Below are 11479 nucleotides of genomic sequence, written 5' to 3'. Positions count from 1 at the left end.
TACATGTTGGATTGGATGTTGTGTAGCACACCTTATTAAAATATGCACCTCCCAGTTCCCCTTTATATGCCCCAGCTTTGCCCAAATAAATGGAGCTTGATCAGCGTTTTCTTGCTCCACATCTCCGTGTCTTTTCTCCATCCAGGTCCGCCTTTCCCCGCAGGGCCCTGCTCGTGAGTCCCACAGGCCGGGACACTACAGGTCAAAAAGCTTGTCACTTGTTTTGGTCACTGGAACAGAAAGTATATAGCCACTATCTTCTACCACTGAAGAGCCCTGGTGGTGTGATGGGTTATGCATTGGTCTGCTAACCACAAGGTCAGCAGTTCAAAACCACTTCTGTGGGAGAAAAGATGATCCTTTTCATTCCCATAAAACCCATAGGGGCAGTTCTATACTGTCTTACAGGTTCACGAAGAGTCGGCATGGACTCAATGATAGTGAAAAAGAGAGATCTATATTATAATCCCTCAAAATTCTGAGGCTGGAAGTGTACATATACCCAGGTTCTCTTAAAACCATACTTTTACTTAAATATTCTCTATTAAATTGATCAAAGGATTATGATCCCAATAAATTTTATTCCCTAAACAAATTATAGCAATTGCTGACTTAAAATGTTAGATGCAAGTTACATACATGCCTACGGATGGATTAAGACAAGCTACTCAAGTTACTACTTCAATCATAAAATGCTGGCAAAACTAAAACCACTGTAAGTTTTGACGATTATTAATAATGAACACTGTGTACATGTATCCATCTAATAGGTACTATTTGAATTTTCCATAGCTAAATTGAGTAATTCACAAATGTAGAAAGTAAAGGATATAAAAAGGAAATTCAAGAATTGGGGTGGAAGGGGGGCGGGTAAAAGAATTTGAAATTTCTTCCTTTAGGTCAATATCACTATTATGTTTAAGCTATATTTGTTTTTATGATGGTCTTATTGAGATCTAATATTGAGATAGTCTTATTCAGATGTCCTACCAGCCATCTATTGAAAGTGTCTAAGTTCGGCCATCAAGCTCAGAGGCAACAAAGCCCACATGGAAGAAGCACACCAGCCTATGCAACCACGAGGTGTCGAAGGGATCAGGTATAAGGCATCATCAGAACAAAAAATCTTACCATAGTGAATGATGGGGGGAGTGCAGAGTGGAGATCCAAAGCCCATTAGTAGGCCACTGGAGATCCCCTTGTAGAGGGGTCTCAGGGAGGAGACGAGCCAGTCAGGGTGTGATGTTAACAACGATGAGAAATACAACTTTCCTCTAGTTCCTAAATGTTTCCTCCCCGCTCCCACTACCATGACTCAAATTCGACCTTGCAAGTCTGGCTGGACCAGAGGATGTACACTGGTACAGAAAGGAACTGAAAATACAGGGAATCCAGGGCGGATGAGCCCTACAGGACCAGTGGTATGAGTGGCGAAACAGGGAGGGTAAAGGGAGAGTGGGTAGGAAAGAGGGAACCGATTATAAGGAACTATATGTGACCTCCTCCCTGGGGGACAGACAACCGAAAAGTGGGTGAAGGGAGACGTCGGACAGGGCAAGATATGATAAAATACCAATTTATAAACTATCAAGGGCTCATGAGGGAGGGGGAGCGGGGAGGGAGGGGAAAAATGAGGACCTAATGTCGGGAGTTTAAGTGGAGAGAAAATGTTTTGAGAATGATGTACAAATGCGCTTTACACAATTGATGTGTGTATGGATTGCGATAACAGTTGTATGAGCCCCTAATAAAATGTTTTTTAAAAAAAGAAAATGTCCACGTTTTTGTATACAGTATTCAGATATAGATACAATAATAAACACGACTCCAGTTTCTGCTATTAAAGGTCAAGCTTCAGATTCTATAGGTGAAGCATTAGAGTTCAGCAGCGAAATGAACGATAAACATATGAAAAGTCTTAAACATCATTAGATATGGGCAACTGCAAATTTAAACTGCCGGAAACCATTCCTAGCCCTCCCACCAAAATAGTCAAAATTCAAAGGACTGCCAATACTTCATGGTGGGGTTGTTGAGAATGCTAACCATCAGGTCTGTAGTTCCAACCCACCAGCAGTTGGTGGGGGTAATATGATGGAACCTTCCAGGGAGCTGGAAATATTCTATTATATTGATCTGAATGGTGGTTATGCAGATGTCATTTGTAAAGCTTTTAGCAAGCTTTACTTGGCCAACAGCCTATGAAGTGAATTCAAGGAACACCACAGACTCATAACCAGGGGGTTCTGTGCTGGTAGAACAGCTTTTGGCTTGGACATGTTTCAAAGTCTAGGTTAAGGTTTAAAAAGACTGTGCTGCTAAAATGTAACATATATGTACTTTATTTAATATGAGTTATATCTCAATTACAATGTAATTATGTGTAGTAGATACACCATTCAAAACATGTACCCAACATTTCTTGTGATCTAGAGACCTTGGATGTCGCTGAAATCCTTTTCAGAGGTCAGAGTTGCCAAAATCATCTTCACAATAAGACGTTTGCCAACTTCACTGTCATTTCATTCTCTCAAAGGTGTACAAAGGAGTTCTCTAGAGGCCATGATGTATGACACCACAATAGATTGAAGGCAGAAGCAAATACTCTAGTTTTAATCTTCCATTAAGCCAAATATGAGATTTACAAAACTAAAATACCACTTTGATCATTCATATTTTTCAGGGAGGAGTTAGTTTTCACAGCAGTCATCAACACATGCAGTGGGTTTTGTTACCTTTAAATTTTCAAGTTTCTTAATTTTAACTTATTACCATTAAGTATTAATAGATATAACCCCATATGAGCAAACGTTCTTTAGGATTAGTAACTCACAAGTAGAAAGAGATCCTAAATAACAAATTTGATAAGTGCTGGCCTAAGAAGTATATAAAAATGAACGTCTTTTACTAGGGTTCTTTACAGTGATGAAAAAGGAGGTGCCAACATTTTGTCTGAAACCATCTGTGCCAGACGTTGAAAATCACTACTATATTTATCTGCATATTTTCATCTTCAATTCAGAGGGAAAAAACAAAACTATTTCCCCTGAATATTACTTTCCCTAGCAGACTACATCGCTTTTTAGCAACAGCATTGGTTTTAAGCTTAACCTAGACTTTGAAACTTACCAAAGCCAAAAGCTGCTCCACCACCACATAACCCTTAGCTATGAGTCTGTGGTGGTCCCTGAATTCATTTCGTAGGCTGTTGGCCAGACAATATACCCAAAGAATGCTTCCAGACTGACTTCATTACTCCACTCTCCTGTTACTTCTAGATCCAACAGCTCCTAAGCCCATCAACAACTCATGTTTTACCTTCACTTGAAAATTTCTCAGACTCCAGTTTTTCTACATCTCCAGGGATACCAAGAGCAGCTCTAGTAGTGCAGCGGGTTAAATACAAGCCGTTTGAATCCACCAGCCACTCTGCCAAGAAAAAAAATTGCTTTATGCACCTCTAAAGAGTTACAGCCTCAGAAACTCAAAGGGGCAGTTAGTTCTACTCTGACTTTATAATCACAATTTTTTAAAGTGATAAAATAATACCTCCATGGAGCACTTACAGTGAACATTCTCTGGATGCAGATTCTAGCCTTTCTGAGTGAGATATGCTTTAATAATCTCCCCATTAGGTAAGAAGTAAGGAAGGAGCCTTGGTGGCACTGTCAGGTAAGCATTTGAGAAAGTTTAATATTTACAAGGCTCTGAAAATGGCACCTGCTCATCTCAGGCAAGGAATGTACTTCTAGGGTTCTCCTCACAGTCCCACCTCACAAATCTCTCTCCCTAACCTACCTTAGCAGGTTCCAAATTAACAACTCTTTCAGTGGTTCTTACTTAAGAGTTGGAATCAACTTGATGGTAACTTGATAGGAGGGGCCATCAAAAAGTTCTTGGGAAAATGTAATTTAAAAGATAGTGGATTTTCCCCACAAACTTTTTGAAGGCCCCTCCTATGCTACAAAACCCAATGTCATCAAGTTGATTGTGACTAATAGCAAGAGCACATTAAATATGATGGTGTTGATTTTCTAGGCTCATTTTATTGAAGATAGGCAGTACACACCTCATTTCATAGTGTTTTCCTTGAAAATGTGATAGAGTCAAGTGTTCCAATGTGGGATAACTGATTCACATTTTTAGGGCTTTCAGTCACTCCTAGAGGGCAGGAAAGTATGATAAAATCCCCAAATTACATCTCATCTTTCACATAAAGGCTCTATTATCAGATTTGCAATATTTAATTTCCTGTTTCATTATAATCACTTTCTTCATTATTGAACAAAATTAAGTAACTTAACCAAAGAGCACAACCTGAACTCACTAAGGCTAAAGAGTCATGTCTCATCAGTTCCCACTGTCTCAAGGAGATTAAGTGTAAGACCTACCACTCGTGCACTTCTACCCTTTTCTTCAGTCTTTTGCTCATTTTTGTAAGAACAAAATAAAACTGAAATTGCACATAAATGCACAAGATACTGATGTACAAATACAGCAAAGCTGCTGACAGGTAGATAATACCCCTTAGGTTGCAAAAAACAAAACAAAACACCAAGGTTTTCATCAGCTAATGCACACAAGTCGACATTTAAGGAAGAGAAGTTCAGATCTATCAACATATTGTACACAGAAATAGAGATGATACAAATGTATCACAGCTGAGGACTAGCTAACATTCAAAACAGGAAGTAAATACCTGTAGGAACCAGAGCTCCTGGAAGATTTGAGAGAAACTCTCGCTCATAAATTTACATACAACTATAATATGCACAGTCATCTAATTTCCCAATTGGCAGATTAAAGAGAGAAGACTGAACCACAACTGACAGTGAAAATAATTGTAAGAGCATCATAAACACACACACACACACAAAGATAAGACTTAGTATTGAAAACATTTACACCGCTGTTCACTGCAGCACTTTTCTCAATGGCCAAAGGTAAAAGAACCACAAAAATGTCCACCAGCTGATGAACAGATAACAACAGTATGTGCATTTTATACATACCATGCATTATGCAACCCAAAAGAAAAATGAAGTTGATGTATCTCAAAAATACTATTATACGCTCACTTATAAGAAAGCAGCAAATAAAAATTTAAAAAAAGAAAGCAGCAAACAGATAAACCAAAGACTATTAATTGTCTCCAGAGCTGGGAGTGAAAGGGGGAGTTTTTCAATGGGTGGCACCGAGCTCTGGTGGCACTGAACTGCTCACCACAATGTTGGCCGTTTGAACTCACCAGCTGCTGCACAGAGAAAGATGAGGCTTTCTACTCCTATAAAGATTTTAGTTAAGTTTGGAGTTTATTTTTTTATATGGAAGTTATGTAACAGAATGTTGTGGATGAGAACCATGATAATGGTGGCTCAACATGAAATATATAATCTATATAACCAAGCTGCAAATGTGTAAGTTGCTGCATCTGATTTGGTGAGGATGTTATCACCACTACTGAAGAAAAACAAAACAAAAACAAAAAAACTTAATTCAAAAGTGCCAAGGACCTTTTAATGCACATAAATCGCAATAGCAAATGAAGAATTTCCTAAAAAGGCTATCAAAAAAGAACAAAGTCACAAGTGGGAAGGTATTAAACCTGTATGAAGAATTGGGATAGTCCAAATAAGTGGAGGAACAGGGCTGTCTGTGTGTGTGTGTGTGTGTGTATGCAAAATTAAGTTGATAATTATATCAAAAAAGGAGTCCTGGCAATGCAGTGGTTACTCCTTGGGCTGTGATCCGCATGGTCCACAGTTCAAAACCACCAGTTCCTCCTCTTGCGAAACACTGGGCTTTCTATTCCTGTAAGAGTTAGTCGTGGAAACCCAAGGGGAGGGGGGGTGTTCACTATGAGTCAGCACTGACTCGATGGCAATAAGTCTGGTTTTGGTTTGAGTTATATTAAAATAAACTTCATGATGAGAGTTTTCGCAAGTATTAAAAACAAACAAACCCCTAGTACCTAAAAAGACAACAGGAGTGGGAAGGGCACAAGTAGAGGCAGCAGACATGAAAAAGTACTGCTTAGTGAACTAATTAATTGATTAGAACCTTTGATTCAACATCAGAAATTCAAAAAACATTCACTCAAAAATGTTCATCACTGCCTAAGTGAAAAATTAAAGGTAATTGACAAGACCATCAAGGGAAAATTAAATGATCAATTCATTTAAATGAATTATAGGCCCAGAAAAAAATATTCATGGAAAAATGTTATACAATGGGGAAAAGCTGTATCTACAGTATTCCCACCCAATTAAAACAAAAATGAAATGAGTTAGGATGGAAATAATATGGTTGCTCTCATATGGTGGAAACATCAAAGGCACTCTGTATTTATTCTCTCATGTTCCCCTAAACTTTTTTTTTAACGTTTTCTTATAGAACTCAATTTCATAACCAAATAAAAATTATAGAGCATATAAAATCTTCACTATAGTTCACATATTTACAAATTTCTTTTTTTAATTCATATTCCCGAGACAGGAGCCCTGATGGCAGAGTGGTTGGTTAGTTGAGTGCTCAGCGGCTAACCAGGTCAGCAGTGTGAACGCACCAGCCATTTTACAGGATAAAGATCAGGTTGTCTGCTCCCGGAAAGATTTTCTGTCTTTGCAAATCCCCGTAGGGCTGCTGAATCAAAATCAACCTGAAGGTGGTGTATTTGGTTTGGATTTTCCAAAGTAAGACATCAAATGAAGTACTACTGTTATATTTGCAATGCTTCCAGTTTAGCCTTCCTGTAATATGAATATCAAAAACACCACTATCGTGCTTTCAAAATGATGTCCTTTGTCTCTCAGATGCTAAGCCCTTAAAGGATTTGCAGAAATAAATTACACACCATAAACAGTTTAAGAATTTTGTTCCACTCACCTTGGATCCCTGTCACCTGAAATTTTGATAAGTCCTAACACCAAATCAATTGCACTAAAGTCTATTCAAACTCTGACTCTAAGGACAGAACAGAACTGCCCCCACTGAGTTTTAAGACGGTCATCTTTATAGAAGCAGATTGTTGAACCTTTCTCCCTCCGTGGCTGGTTAGCAAGCACTTTAACCACTGCACTATCAGAGCTACCACCTGGTGTAATACCTAGGTACATAACAGAAATTTAGTATGTAATTGTTGAACTTAAAAGTAAAAAGTGAAAGATACAAGACAGAATTCCAGAAATTTAAGTGACAATCCTAATCTCTACACCAGAGTAGTTCAAGATTTGGGAATTTGTTAGAAATGCACGTTCTAAGGCTCTGCTGTTCCAGACTTGCTGACTCTAGACTTACGAGTTCTGAGGGCAGGGCCCCAGCAAGTCATTTTAACAAAGCCTCCGAGTTTGAGTAATCATTGCTCTAAACTAGGGCTGGCAGACTCTGCTTGGCCAACCAAGTTCAGCCTTCCTGTTTTTGCTTAGTCCACAAGCTAAGTCAGGTTTTCATACAGGAACATGTGCAATAAATTTGATACTGGAGTATACTTAAGTTTAAACCCCAGCTAAATAAACTGTTTATTCCTCCCCCAAAGAATTTAGTTCCTTAAAATAAAAGTGAATGACAAAAAAATTGCATTCAATCATTACTTTTTTAAAAAGTTGTATTAATAAAAATTTACCTCGTATCCTTAATTTTGCCTCCTTCCCCACAAAACCTAAAATATAAGGGTGCTTCAAAGGTCATGGCTAAACCCCATTATCTTTTCATTCTATTTTTCCACAAACTTTTTGAAGCAGCCACATATTTACTATCTGGCCTTTTATAGAAAAACGTTTGTTGATCCTTTTCCTGAACTATGGAGGGGGTTATCAGAGAAAGCAGGCCAATTTTTCCATACTACTTTGATGATAGACTAAATGCTCTCTTAGTCAGAGGTCTAATAAGAGGGAATTTTTCCACGAGCTTTCTGAAGCCCCCTAGTACTATTCCAACTTAATTGGCTGAAAGAAAAGAGCGAAAACCAGGAACCTTACAACTCTCAATAACCAGAAAAGTGAGCTGGAAGGAAAAGGAGCTCAAGGGATTGGGAAAGATGTAAAACCTACTCCCTTTTTGGTGCTATACTTTCTTCTCTTCCTAATTCAGTCTCTGGTATATAGAGTGGGATCCACTATCTGTGACTCCCAGCTCAAGATGGTCCAAAGAAAATCAATTCCTTTCACAATGGTTGACCAACATGTTCAACTTGTTCAAATTTAATTATATTTGATTCAATGGTAATAGAAAGGATAAACTAATGTAAAGAGCTTTAAAGTGAAATACCAATTCTGTGTAGGCAGTTCTAGGTATTTAAAGTCATACTGCTTCCCCACCCCCAATTTTGCTTCAATCAAAAAATACTGTAAACAAAATTATTCTAGGTGCTCTGTTATACATAAACATAAAACAGAATGCCTAATTTTGCCAACAAGTTCATCACCAATTATTAAGAAGAGAATTGAGTGTAAATTTGAGTGTGACTACAAAGGAAACAAGAATTCAGAGAATTTAGTAAATAATGTGCCACATCATGATATGAAAGAACTTCATGCAAGATTGTCTATTGATTGCATGCTACCTTGGCCAAATTACTTCATTCTCTGAGCCATTTTCCTTAAAAAAAAAGTTTGAGTAGCTCTAGATTCCTTTCCATGACTGCTCATAAAAGTTTAGGTCAGTTTAAGCCATTCCAAAAAGCAAAGAGAATTTTTAAAGCCAAGAAATAAACCATAGAGAACATACTATGTTGAAGTGACTCTCATTCAATCGTTACTGGGGATGATCTAAATGCCAGGCACGTTCTAGGTGTGCTAGAGATTTATCAGTGACTTAGGATCTGGAGTCTGATCAGATGGGTGCCACCAACCTATAAAATAGAATTTAGAGGACAAAATTAATCAAAGCAAATGATAAAAGTAAAACAATAATAAAGAAAAATACAAATAAGGAGTTACAGAAAAGGAACAGGAAGAGGTGATACTACACTCATGTTTCTGGCCAAAAACTGTTATTAAGTATAACTATTCCTAAAACCAATATGCAACTTAATAAAAAAGTATCAGTTTCTACCATACTTGACATTTGGGGCTTATTGGCAAAAGTTCAGAATGTATCTCTTTACTTATTTTCCTGACCTCTAACAGAAAAATTCCATTAGCTTATACTGTATGTTGCACATTTGAAGAATAAATCTAGATTAGCATACCCCCCCAAGAAATGTTTTTTTACACATTACTTCATAAAAGTATTTTATACTCATCATCATAACCACACTAAAATGCACAGCAATAAATAAATTCAAACCCCGATGCACATAAGAAGATTCAGAAGTTACTAAAGTCTTCTGTCCTTTTTTAAAGATCGTAGTCCTATTTCCTTTAACAGAAAGATCGTTGGAAAATCTCGTTCATAGATTGAACTAGGTCCCCCCGCCCCCAATATAGAATCAGCCCAACAGACCACATCAACTCACTATCACAATCCTATATAGCAGTGGTTCGCAATCAGTGGGTCAGGACCCCTGGGGGGTGGGGGGGCGGCGGAGGTCGAATGACCCTTTCACAGGGGTCACCTGATTTGTAACAGTAGCAAAATTAGTTACAAGTAACAAGGAAAATCATCTTATGGTTTGGGGTCACCACAACATGAGGAACTGTATGAAAGGGTCGCGACATTAGGAAGGTTGAGAACCACTGCTATATAGGACCTCCGAGACTGTAAATCTTGAGAAAGGAGATAACTTCATCTTTCTCCCAAAGAGTAGCTAGTAGGTTTGAACCACTGACCTTGACCTTGTGGTTAAACCCAATACTTACCAGTGTCCCCAGAGTTCCTTAATAGACCAAAGCGATTTTTAAAAGGGAAACACACCAAATACATGTTATTGCTACTTCATTCCTTCAATAAGTTATCAAACAATACCATAACTGCTACTAACACACTAAATTAAACCCTTCTTTTTGAAAAACCTTTTATGGGAAGTAACTGATTGTAAAAGTAAGGCCCAACTCAGAAATCTCAAACTGATAAAAATTTCACATGTACTAAATGTTCTTTTTTTAAATGATTTAAATAAATGACTGGAAGACAAATGCCGGAATTCTGCTTCTTTTAGGAATGTTGACTAACATTTTAGTCATAAACAAACCCACCAACTAAAATATCACCCTGAACATGTTGGGAGACATCTGGAAGATTTTTTGCTGCAAAGATTTCTAATATTGCCCTTGGCCAATTGATATATTTCCCCAATCGGTATTTTGATCGTTTTAAAAGCAAAGCAAAACAAAACCTAGAGCTACTCTGTCACAGAATACAAACCCAAAGGTTTTTAATGCTTAACGAATAGTCGTCAGTATCATCTCACTAACGTGGCCCAATAGTTGAAGCACCATCATAGATGCGGCTAAGACATCATCCCTTGTCCTTACAATGGAGATGGCATTATCTATATAAAGAAACTAATGAAAACTGGTTAGCACGATGCTGGCACACAGGTTCAAAAAACTGATAATTATACTGATAAACGAATATAGGGAGGAAAACCCATTTTCCTATTTATTCACTTGAAAGCTCTACAAAAACATGCCCCATGAGTAATAACTGATTATTATTATATACAAAAGGATCACCATCTGCCTTTTCTCAACTTTACACTGATTCTTAACTCTGGCAGTTTTTGAAATATAACCTTTGCCCAGGCCTCAATATCTGATCAGTTAACCAGTCTCTGGGTATGAAACCAAAGAACCAGTTTGGTTTGGTTCTGTCTTGAACTCCCCCCATGCTTGTAAAGTGCAGTCGGGTTGAGGTTCACTGCATTAACCCTTTCACCTATATTAGTGCTATTTGGTAATAATTTTGATGGCTTACGGGGCTAGGGGGGGGGAATCCAATATCTGAAAACAAAAGAAAAATATTTCAAAATTCAGAGAACATATTAACAAAATACTATGTTCTTCAGAAAATAAAAATCAACTTGCTCAATGAGTACAGGATACAATCCCCCACCCCTACCCCCAGTTTATTGCCCAAAAATCTTCCAACCAGAAGGATAATCTCTGTTTCAAACCCTATTTCAAATCGTTTTCTTTAACCTGGCTTCAACAATTATTGATTTGACTACTAACATGCTGAAATAAAAGCCTAAATGTCCATAGTTTTTAAGTCATCATATGAAAATAAAGACAAACTAAAGAAAACTTGCATTCGTTTAACTATTCAAGAACAAGATGAATCGACAATTCATGACATTCTTTTTCAACATCAGCAACATTAATACCATGTCAAAAAATGATCTGTAAGAATTTATCCAGGAGGGAAAAAAATTCATCTTTCTGAGGTAGGGAAAATGCATTTCGAGATCCTAATAGGTTACCTTAATGTACCACACAATTTCAATAGAGTGGTGGAAAGTAAAATCTACCCTTCAAAGTTACTTCTTGAAGAACTTAAGACTCTCACATGTAATGTTCTTACTATTATATACTCCCCCCCC

The 11479-nt window shown here is 37.6% G+C and overlaps 1 protein-coding gene across 1 annotated transcript in view; it reads right to left on the bottom strand.

Moving 5' to 3' along the window:
- Positions 1-8837, bottom strand: part of USP9X (ubiquitin specific peptidase 9 X-linked) — a 108522-nt gene extending 99685 nt beyond the window's left edge. The window contains exons 1-2 of the mRNA XM_004714586.2: positions 8725-8837; positions 3319-3429 (exon numbers count right to left, since the gene is read on the bottom strand). The gene's annotated coding sequence lies outside the window, so the exon portion shown is untranslated. The remainder of the gene's footprint in view (positions 1-3318; positions 3430-8724) is intronic.
- Between the last annotated feature and the right edge of the window lie 2642 nt (positions 8838-11479).

The sequence above is a fragment of the Echinops telfairi genome, unplaced genomic scaffold (genome assembly GCF_000313985.2).
Source record: "Echinops telfairi isolate 266 unplaced genomic scaffold, ASM31398v2 ScPeMD7_26;HRSCAF=91, whole genome shotgun sequence".
Lineage (NCBI taxonomy): Eukaryota > Metazoa > Chordata > Mammalia > Afrosoricida > Tenrecidae > Echinops > Echinops telfairi.
This window is presented reverse-complemented; position numbering and strand designations above follow the sequence as displayed.